Source organism: Sinohyriopsis cumingii, chromosome 4 (assembly GCF_028554795.1).
Source record: "Sinohyriopsis cumingii isolate HCF-2022 chromosome 4, ASM2855479v2, whole genome shotgun sequence".
NCBI classification, from domain to species: Eukaryota; Metazoa; Mollusca; class Bivalvia; order Unionida; family Unionidae; genus Sinohyriopsis; species Sinohyriopsis cumingii.
This window is the reverse complement of record NC_142964.1, coordinates 11,037,215-11,049,503: the sequence shown is the minus strand read 5'-3', so window position 1 is coordinate 11,049,503 and position 12,289 is coordinate 11,037,215.

Sequence of the window (12,289 nt, the reverse complement as noted above, 5' to 3'; positions counted from 1 at the left end):
ACCAAGGAGGCCCAAATCGAAGGTCAACAATGGGAGCTACACTTTGGACCAATATGACACCTTTGGACATACCTTGATGGATTATACAAACCCACCACAAATATGCGGTCATAGGGCCAAGATGCAGGAAACTGACGGTGGGTTGGGGGAGGATTACTCCAGAGAGAGCCAAAATAAATGGGGGGGGGGGGGATTTGTAGAAAATGTATAAATATTAAAGACAAACACGCCCACCATTATCTACCAACTCCAAACCTTAGAAAACAGCACACTATTAAAATCCAACACTCGTCTTTCCAGACCACACATCCTTGAGGACAAAACTACCGTCCTTTCAATCCACCAACGGCTAGCAACGATTGTATCGAGATTCGATACCTATAAGTCTGTTGGAATACAGGGGCTTGAGATGGATTCTACGGCAGACTAGATGGGGCAAAACCCATGCACGTGGCTCTTTGACAATTCGACAAAACCTGCGGAACAGTCAATTGAACTCCACAAGATATACCTGTTCCAGTTTTGAATCAATATTACTCTGTATGACTATACTAGCGAAATCAATAATTCATTAAGTCTATATGAGCGATAATCAATAATGCATGGATATTACTTGTTTATGAAATGCACATTATTCATATTTGTGTTCAAACGCTTTAATCAAACTCGGTGATAGAATTATGTAGTGTTCCTATTTGTGTTTTATGTTTATTTAGTTTGCATTTTTTATTTTCATGATATGCTGTTGGTTATATAAAAAGTATTTTGTAGCTGGCCTTGTCCAAATCAAATTTATTAGGTAGCATACCAAAATCATCGATTGTTTTTAAAACAACTAATACATAGCTAATATGTTCTCTACGAGTAGAAGTTTAATATCAAGATCATTAATACATGGAAACATATTTATCTTGGTCTGAGTCAAGGACTTTGTGTTTTCTATGTTATTTATTAAAATGTTAGTAATAGACTTTCTGATTATAAATAAGATTCTATCTCGCAAACATTTGGAACCTTCGATGATGATATTGTCTGTTAGGTAATAGTTTCTTTAGGAAAATGCTAAATTGTGACCTGAGGTCAGGTCAAGGACTATATAATGCTGCTTTTAAATAAAATTATTTATATTCGTGCTGTAAGAGCTGAGCAGAATCAGTTGTATTATTGTTGTATCCATTATGTTATGTGGGCTGTATTTTGTAAAATTCAAATTATTTAATTCAAGCTATTCTTCTCTGGACATACAAAGTGCTCCAATACTGAAATTCAAATAAGGGTAATTAATACATGGAAATATATTATTGCAATATATTATATTATATATAATAGCATAAAGTAATGTACTGTATTATTGTGAATAAAAACAAGTCTGTAGGCACATCAAAACAACACATGTCACTACAAGCACATCAACATTTCCTACCTTTGGTTTATTTTACAATATCCAAAATTGTTGTTCAGAACTTTAATCATTATGATTTGTATTGGAAATTCAAGTTTTATTTGGGATTTAATTCGTAAAATGGTAAGTTTCTTTTACATTTTTCATTTTGTATTCTAGGGAAATGAATTATTTGTTATATTTTACAAAACGTATTATCTCTATTTCCTATTTCTTATTTTAGGACCATATATTAATAATAGTGCATGTAAGGATGCTGATTTTTGTCAATCTATGAAGAACACTATAATCTGGGCCAGAACAGAGAACAATTAATTAGATTTATGGGGACATGTGCTTGTTAAATCGCTATACTGCAATGATTTATAATATCTGTGTCGGGAGAGGAAGTGGTTCTTAATAATACCTTCGTTTACTTAGTCGTTAGACGACTAGAAAAGGGACAGTCAACCTCGATTTTATATCGGAGCTGTCAGAAGATGAGATTTTCCAGATCACTTGTTTGGAATTCTGTAAGTCATGCTGACCTCTTTTTTCCGCATAGTTATTAAAGGGAGGTAAATCTATTTAATCCTGATTGGTTACGCTAAATAAGGTGCGTGTTTCCCAAACGAATTTCTGGGTTTAAAATTGCCCGCATCGAAAAATCTAATCAGTCTGCAATTTTCCTGCACGAGTGAAAATATAAGGGTTTCAGAGACTGAATTTGGAAGAAATTTTTTCGTAAAACATTGGTCAAAGGGACCCGATGTCTAGAAAGTCAATGGACACAATCTTGACAGCACAAGGGGAAATAGATCCACGGACGTATCCACTGAAGTATCTACTGACGTATCCACGTACCTACTTATCCAAGTATCTACGTATCTACGTACTTACGTATCTGCCTACCCACACAAAGTTTGAGGGCCGAAAAGAAGCAAGACAGTAAGGAGGTCGGAAAAGGGAAAAAGCCCGGAAGCGTCTGTTGCAGTGGGGACATGGATGTACAGGTTGCTGACCGGGAGTTGCGGAACTGTTGTTTCTGGATTTACGCAGATAACGTTTCTACAGTGCGCCCACCAATCTTTTCTGCTCAAAGGCTGCCTCACCAGCATTGACCTGACTGCGTCAAGCAGATCGGTTATCAGCGACACTCTCCCAGCTGTCAGGATCAATGCCTAGGTTCTTCAGCGAGGCCTTGAGGGTGTCATTGTAGCTCTTTTTTTGACCACCGTGAGATCTCTTGCCTTGGTGTAGGTCTCCATAGAAGACCTTCTTAGTTAGGCGTTCGACTGACATGAGAGTATTAAACTTAACTTAAAGAGGAAATAACAGCATCGGGAATTAAATCCAAAATAGTCCTACAATTTGTATCACCGGTACAAAATAATAATGTTCCTAATTTTATGTCTTGAATATACTAATGTACTAATCACTTTGATTGGGCTAAAGTGCCAATAGTAATGGTATTGTCTACAATGTCTTTGAATGAATTCACAATAATCCCAAAATATTGTTCAGTGTCAAACAGTGAAAGAAGCACTATGTTATTCCAATGAAAAATGTAAATGAAATAGTCCTCTCAAACTAAATATAAACGCAACAATGTATCTTCATATTAAAAGTAAAATAAGAATAATATACAAATATGAGTAACTGTTCATTTCACTCCTTATATACATCTCCAAGACTCGACTACGAATCTATGTCGCTATTCAATATATTTTCAATACATCCCCATATGACATGATGTTACAATATTCAATCATACCAAAATAATACTACCCCAAACTGTACAGTATAAAGGTTGCAAATAACCTATTTATACCATCTGAAAACAAAGTCTATGATCATATATAAAAATGAGCTATTTATTATATATTTTTATAAGTGATCATTACAATATACAATCATGGATAAAGTTAAACATACTATATATATATATATATATATATATATATATATATATATATATATATATATATATATATATATATATATATATATATATACGTATACATACATACATATATATATATATATATATATATATATATATATATATATATATATATATATATATATATATATATATATATATATATATATATATATATATATATATATATATATATATATAAACACTTCCCCTCATAAAGAAAAATAATCTTCCTTTTTATACCAAACTACATTACTTTCTTCTTTTGATAAAGTCCATATGGGGTTGCAAATGCCAAAATTTCCTTAGCTTTTTCCGTGAAGTGAATTTGTCGAAGTCCTTGAAAAAGGTCAAACTTTCTGGCAAATTTTGCATGTCAATACATGACCATGACACTGATCTCTTAGAAACAGGTGCAGTTGAAATAACTCATTAATCTGTTTCTAATTTTTTAATCAGTAGCAATCAGACATAACATACCTTTCTGCGTACAATAAGTGCCCTTAGGAAGAGAATAGTATTTCTGATCAGTCTTAAATGAAGTTTGATTACTCAAAGTTTTGTGAGATTTAGATTTGGAAGTGCTGGAATGAGACTGAAACGGCTTTGTCACCAAAAGCTGCTGTAATGGTGACCTATTGACAACTAAACTTGGTCAGTCTAGGAATACTCTTCAGCTGTGCGAGCAGCATATTCTAAAGCTCCTACCTTTTTGTCATCAAATTAGGTCTTGACACTACTATGGGTGAATCTGAACGCTTCAACTAATATGAAAAGTCTGATCTTATCATGATATTTAGCAGCCTTCTTGGCTGAGGACCAACAATCAAGTAGTCGTTCGTTTTCCCATGTGAATTCTCAATAAGTTTCTCCACTTCTTTTCTACAATTCCTAAACCTCTGTAATAATAAAATCCAGTGCTCTAATTGCCATTTCGAATTCTCAGCAATTTTCAAAAAAACGAGGAAATTATTGATCTATTTATTTTTCTTTAATATTTATGGTTACATATAAACCTGAATTTGTGTTTAAAGGAGGGATTGTTTTCCGCCTGCCAGTTTTAATTTTTTAAAATTGCAATTGCATTTCTCTTTTCTTTCTTTTCTGCATTTCCCTCTCTTTTCTTTTGGTTTGAGTTTGCACTTGTCTTTCTTTTATTTCTCTCTTTCTTTCTCCTGTAATTGCACTTGTCAGTTTTCTTATATTTGTATTTGTCTTTCTGATGTTGGAAATCCATCGTTTCATTCTAAAATAATTATTTTAATTGCAGTTGTTCAGAGCCAGATATGGACGTACTAATTAAACCCAAATCACTTTAATAACAAAACAAAAACCTCTTTTCCACCAAAATATTTTTTATTTTTGGTTTACCAAAGATGATTTTACTTCTGAAATACAATGATATCAAGAAAGCTCCAGAACCCCATCAATTTTTAAATAAATACTCTAACCCTTTCTGGCTCGTATTTGAAGCGATGTTCTTTACTTTACATAACATTGTGAAACCTTGTTGCTTTCGCTAATCATTTTTTCAAATATACGAAATTCAAATACAAAGAAAACTCCGAAAAAGTAGGTTTAAATTTCAAAAACAATTTTAAATTCTCTTTAAATATTTTAAAACAATTTGTATCCTAATCGGGCCCCAAATTTCTTCGTACGGCTGTATGATCTTAATCTAAGTAACAGAAAAAACATAATCAGCCAGTTTTGTAAAACGTGGCAATTATTTAACTCCAGATTAAGCCTCCTTGTATGTCACAAGTCTGTTACATACATTTAATTTACATTGTTATTTTACTTAGTTTATTTACTATTTTTTTATAGCATGACATGCTATTGTAATACAACATTGTATTTTGGACTTGACTTTGTCCAAAACTGAATTCATTTCTAATGGACTCGAATTGACGTTTTTATTTTATTCTGTGTCAACGACTAATACGTAGATAAATTATTCTCTATGTGTATGTGTTTAAAATCAGAATTATTAATAATTGAAATAGAATATTTATTTGGGTCTATGACTACGTTTTGGAATTTCCGTAGTTAATTTTATATCATCCAAGTCATGGTTTTTATTTTGTAAACATCAGGATCATTCTAGGATGTTATTTTTCATTACGTAATATTGTTTTGTTTCTTTAGGAAATGTTATGTGTCACCTGATGTCAAGTAGAGAACTATAATTTTGTAACTGACAGAATATTTTCCAGTCGTGCTGTAACACCTAGTACTTTGAAACTGTATTATATGTTGTGTCCAGTTGTTCATTTTTGGTGGATATTTTATTTCTTCAAATTTATTATTGAATTCAAGTGATTGTTTGCTCTGGAAATACAAATGTGCTCTGACCTGGAATTATATTAATGTGATTCAGCAAAAGACTCTTGACATATCAGCACTCTATGAGCTACCACAGACACATCATCGCCTTACGTGTTTTGGTTTATTTTGGACTTCTACTAAACTTAATTCACGATTTTAAATTACAGTTAATTGTGTCTGTAATTATTGATTATTTTGGGTTTTAATTTGCAATACCGCAAGTTCTTTTTTTCATTTTCACATTGTGTTTTAGGGAAATAAATTATTCGTTGCATTTTACAAAGCCTTTTCACTGTTTTCCGATACTTTTATTTTAAGAGCATAGATTCGTAACAAGTGCAAATTAATAGTGTTCCAAATGAATCCCGTGTCTTAAATATGCTGATGCACCAGTAGCCTTGTATGTCTTGAACTATCGACAGTCTTGATGTCTCACAATGGTATTGTCCAGAAGGTCTTTGAATGAATTTACAATAATCCAAAAATATTGTATAAAACCAAACAGGCACATGAGCACTTTGTAATTCCTCTCGAATTATGTCTAAACATAACATTAAATACCTTTGCAGACTGAAAGTAAGATAAGAAAAATAATACAAACATGAACAGGAACATTTGTTCACCTTTCTCCTTATATACATCTTCATGACTGTCGAAATTCATATCCACGTGACACATTTCGGAATACATCCCCACATGATATTCAATTATGCTAATGCAACACTACCCCCAATGAGATTTATTATCAAGGCTCTTAGCAACCTACTTATAGCATCACTCTTCTAAAGTAGAATCTACGATCATTGATAGATTATCTAAGTAACATGTTGTTAATAAATGATTGTTACAATCTACAATCAGGAATAAAAGTTAAGCACACCTTATTGATATATACTACAATCACCAGCGTTATTCATTTATTTAATTAGAGATAATTTTATACCAGGTAAATAGAAAAGTGTCAAGGCTAAATAAGAATTAGAATGTTTGGATGAAATATCGATACAGCATGCCAACTGTGGTAGCAAAAAGTACAGTCTACAGAATGTAAGGGTACAATTGGAATTAAGGTTATCCATATGAAAAGATAAAGACAAACATTTAACTGAAAATAAATTATTAAAAATGAATAGGATGCAAGTGAAGAAGATTTGAAATACTTGTCATTATTAGAACTCCTACTGTTCGCAACTCACTGTCATTTATTGCGGTACAGACTGGCACCCTTGGTTAGAAGATTTCGTCCGATCGATAACTTAGTTTTCAAAACATACCGAAATATGATTGCATCACTTCAAATAGATTACATGCTAAGCTATATATGTCGAATTTAAAGACGGATTTCTTCTGTTTGCTTCCATGGATATGTTGATATCTTTTCAACATATTAATTTCATAAAAAAAAAACAATTAATGAAGACAACGCAAAACTATGTTTAGTAAGTATATCTATATTCATTGTTGAAGCACGTGAGCCTTTTACTGCAAATGTTAAAAAGGTTGTTATTACCGAAGAACATGTTCCGCACGTATACAAGAGGTGCATTCAAGCACTAACGGTCAAAATGATAACCATGGAATACACGAATCTGCATGTAACACCCGGAATCGTACCAGAATCAACGTGCTACTTGAAATTCCTCATATTGAAGGTAGCCATTTAGGTATTGCAAACGTTTTTATTCTCTCATAAATCTTTCCCTGATAAAAATTCCTGAACTGTTTTCACTGCAGTTCATGCTTCTAATGTTTGACCACTGGTCATTTGTTTCTTTGTTTATCTGTATCTGTCGTATCAAGTGATGAACACGGAATACAATGATTAATATCTAAGTCTCCATTATTAACATCTAAAATTTAGCCGACAACTACAAAAGTCAAATGATGGAACACTGTTATCATGTGCAATTAAATTAAGATTTGCTTTAATAAGTTTTAATTCTAACTCGGGTATTACAAACTGTTGATACTTTTAATTTTTTTGTAATGTTTCTTTTTTAATCCTTCAAGTGTTGTTCGCTTTCGCTACACCCGTTTTGAAAAGTGACTTTTCACTTGTCATTTTTATATTTAAAAATGTCGTTTGGTGAATTTCGCAACAAGTGCCGATTTTGTAGAGCTCAACAAGATCTGTTTATTCTTAACATCAAAGACCATTTGTTTTACCAATCATACTTTATATATATTTCCAGTTCAACGCAAACACTGGGGGACGATGGAACTAAAATAATGAATATGAAATAGCTCATTACTCCTGTTTATCAACTCCATCAATGTCATTTAACCAATCGGAATTCGTCACCTTATGACTTTTTAAATCATTACCTGGCATATAACCAATCGGAATTCGTCACCTTATGACTTTTTAAATCATTACCTGGCATTTAACCAATCGGAAGTCGTCACCTTATGACTTTTTAAATCATTACCTGGCATTTAACCAATCAGAAGTCGTCACCTTTATGACTTTTTAAATCATTATATGGTATTTAACCAATCGGAAGTCGTCACCTTTTGACTTTTTAAATCATTACATGGTATTTATCTCTAAAGATCATCTATATTCAGTGGTCATTTATAAGTGATGAATGGCGGGTAATGCCTCCTACCACATTTAAAAAATCCGATAAAAATGATCGCGAAACAATCTGAACGTTCGCTCAAGCATGCTTTCCTTACATTTAGATGCTTAAAATGACACCCTGGAAATGCTTAAAATGCAAGGACTTCCAGGTACTATTCTCATCGGAGGAGGGATAGTCCCATAGACCGCTCACCTACATATTTAGTAGAACACCCTTAGATATTTTTTTCCAACCGACCATCGCTATAATCGATACGTGGCGCATGATACTGGTTTAAGAGAAACTCTTTCCCCTGGTTTTTTAAAACTTAATATTAAATATTATATAGAAAATTACTTGGAAAATTAAAGTTAAAATATATTGCTATATACCATATCAATTCATTTTTGTGGCGTGTACTTTTTATTCTACATAAAAATGGAGTTATTATGGTTGACTATGTTGCCTGGTGCAGTTTGTACAGGCACACACTCACGCATGTATTTATGCAACAAACATGTTTACATCAAGTTTCAAAATTCAAATTGCAGCAACTCAAGTCAACCTGGCAATTGTTGTGTGCGAGAGGATTATAACTGTCTAGCGGCTCAGTGCAGATAGTACATATGTAGCCCTGCGCAATCACCTTCTTGTAACGAAAACCGCTGATACTTAGAACACAGACAGTAGCATTCCGTGCCATATGTATAATGATACGGAGTGGAATATCGCGACAAAAGATAGATATTGTCGTATGAAAGAAGTTAAATGATCGTGATCTTGATTTTTGAAGCCCTTTCTCTTGCTATACATATCAATAGACCATTCCAAAATTTGTTCTAAGCTCAGTCCACTTTCATTTACATAAAAAATATGTTCTACGGTATACATAATTAACATATTTTTCAGGCTTACTTCTTCAAATGATGGTAGAACAAACATGGGTAAGTGTGTGTATATGTAATATTACATAACTGCGTGAATCTCTCCCACAAATATAAGAAATAAATAGAGACACTGAGTTAGAATGACTTCTAAAGCTATATTCCGTATTTGCTCACATAAATCTACCCACACTAACCTTCGATGATAATTGAATGGTTTCCTCTCACTGATCCCAAATAACATTTGATGATATTGGCTTCATTTTAAACTTTGTGTTGATGCAAAATCAGCATCACTAATTGGGGCGAAGAACATACAAATTATTCACAAATGATTTTATTATATATGTTGATATCCTGAAACAAGGACGGCAGCAGGGACGTCGACCACACATCTTCTTTTTGGTGAGCGCAGACGTCGTTGTGTTGGGAGGGGGGAGGGCAGGAGCCGTCGATCTTTCCACGCTGCTCCTTGCAACGGGTGAAAAGCACAATACTTTGTTATGGATGACATTACCCAGCCGGAGCCTCACTATGGATAGCTAAACATAAACTGAATTGAATTTCATTTGCTACCTGCAAGGCGACAATCACTTAGTTAGACCCAATGAATGAAGTCAGATCTATCGAATTTTAATTTCGTTTGTCTAATATCAGGATAAATCAAGATTTGATAGATTGAACTCATCGGTTTAAATTTGAGTCCCTGGTGTGTGATCACATTCCTTCCAGTATAAGCTAAAGTCGTGTCACCGCTTTGTGAAAGGCTAAAAAATAACATATCTTTAGTTTGGATTGGTAACGGAAGGGGTCACGATATTGTTGTATTTCAACAGAGCGATTACCTACCTTATCATATTACCTATTACTTACTTGTGTATCAGTGCCGAGAGAGTTAATGTGTTAGCATATAGATGGAAACATTGCTGGTTCGAATCATATTAGGGACCAAAACTCATTTCTATATTAATTGAACAGGCAGTCGAGTTTAGTTACGTTACATATATGAACTTAAAATCAACTGAAGAATTCTTCGAATGATATTAATTACCCAACTTAGATAATTTTTAAGAGAAAGAATCAGATATAAATAACACTGATTAGTACATACGTCTCTTGATTGTTAAACAATGAATGCAACATTTCAGGGTATCATGTGCTTCTGTATAGATATATCTATATAATGTAAGGAACTAACGCTAGTAAAGATGATATCGCCTTGACAGGGTCAATAACGACCTGTTATGTAAACTCCTTGATCACTAAGGCCTTTGTGAGATTGGTTGTATCTAAATTAATCAGGTTTGAAAAACATTATCAAGACCATTGCGATACCGTGATCGCAGATAAGCAAGATTGATCGTTACAAATCCGTGTGGACGTTGTTAAGCATGAGCAAAGAAATTTCTAAATCGCTTGTGGTCCATATCTCCGGAGCACCAGGTGCTACGAACATTTATTAACCTGTTGGTAGCAATTCCACTAAAAACCACCAAAAGTTTACAATTGTTTCTAAACACTTTAGGTACTTGAGGATATCGCCGTGTGAGCTAGATGGTATCTGTCTGCGTATGCCTTCCTTGTGAAAATGTTCTTACTAAAGTGTTGATCCAGCAACACGCCTACGTAAAGCACTAGATTTTTAAGATTCCCATAAAATATATTAATCTATCTCGCTCTGCTGATATGTGTGATACCTTTGACTACATCGTTAAAATGCAATTGATTGCTGGCGATAAATCAACTTCGCGGGTTTCGCTAACAGTGTTTTGAAATCTTTAATAACATCGTGCAACCAAATAAAGTTTGTCCCATTAGAACTATCCCATTGTTAGGTGTTGCAACAGATACTGAAGGGCCAATTACACAGTTTTGTAATACTGGATGATGCTTAACTGTGGGACGCTTTCGTGTTGCTGTAAAGTCAATCACTTCCATGTTGGACGTAGCCATTGTAATAAACAACACGAGTTCATACTGCGTTCTATGTAAAACTGTCCCTGAAACTCAGCAACGCGGATGGTAACACGCAATAACATTCATGCAGTTACAGGTACACGTTTGCGTTGTGGTGGCGATATTGCAGAATTGTTTTGGAAATTGCCAGGAACACCAAACATCCCGGTGAAAGACATATTCCAGAATATAATCATTGTGATCATGGAACCCGATATGGTCCACAAAACAGACCAAACACTGGCGAAATTCAAGTTAATAAAACTGATCAATCTTAGTATGTGCCTTTAAAGGTGCGGACACACAACACCGACAAATCGCTAATGTGTCGCTGGTTCTTTCGCTAAAATGGACCAAAAATGCTACAAAGTTACTAGAAAATTGGCAAATATTTGGTAGGCGTGCAATTAATAGCCTGGTAAGTTATAATCGAATCGATTTACTCTAGATCAAGCGGGTATTGGAAAGGTACAGCAGGGAGTGACAAATTAGATAGTGCAGCTTATGTCAAAATGCAAGTTTGATCAGATTGGTTAAACCGACAGGCAATAATGCAAATTTACCTACTACCAACTTAGACAATTCAGAATGGATAGTTTGATGTTAAAACATCTAACGAAGTTCATCAGGCATTTATTTTATTTTTGCCGAACGAACCAAATACGTGATCAGTAATACAGCGAACAACAATCGTTTGCACCTATACGGATTCGCATTAACAGTCGTTAATGTTGCAAGCAGATGCAGAGAAGCAAAATCGCTATCAACTAAAACAACAAAGAAGGTCATAGATGCATTTAAATCAATTTATCGCCAGAGTCCATTGGGCAAGTTGATCATGCCAAAGGATTTCTTGGTGCAGTATCATCGTTGATGGAGCAACATAATATAATTGTCCGGTATGGATACACTGGAATACATTGTGATCAGGCAACCGTTGAACGATTGAACTGAACACTTGCGAGCAATTGTTTGGTCATCACTATCTCAGGAATTATTGATGCGGCTCTCAGAGCGATCTAGTTGCAAGATTACCCAACGTTGTTGGCGCATTAAAGTCACGCGCGAAATCGCGATGAAACCCGCCACCGCAATTGGAAAACATAATTCAGGTTCAACAACGAGTTACAGATAAATTTGTTATGGGAAGCCACATAACAATGAGGCATTTGTATGAACCTGGTGAGCTTTAAGATGGAAAAGCTAAAACAAACAATATTGTCTGGAGAAATAC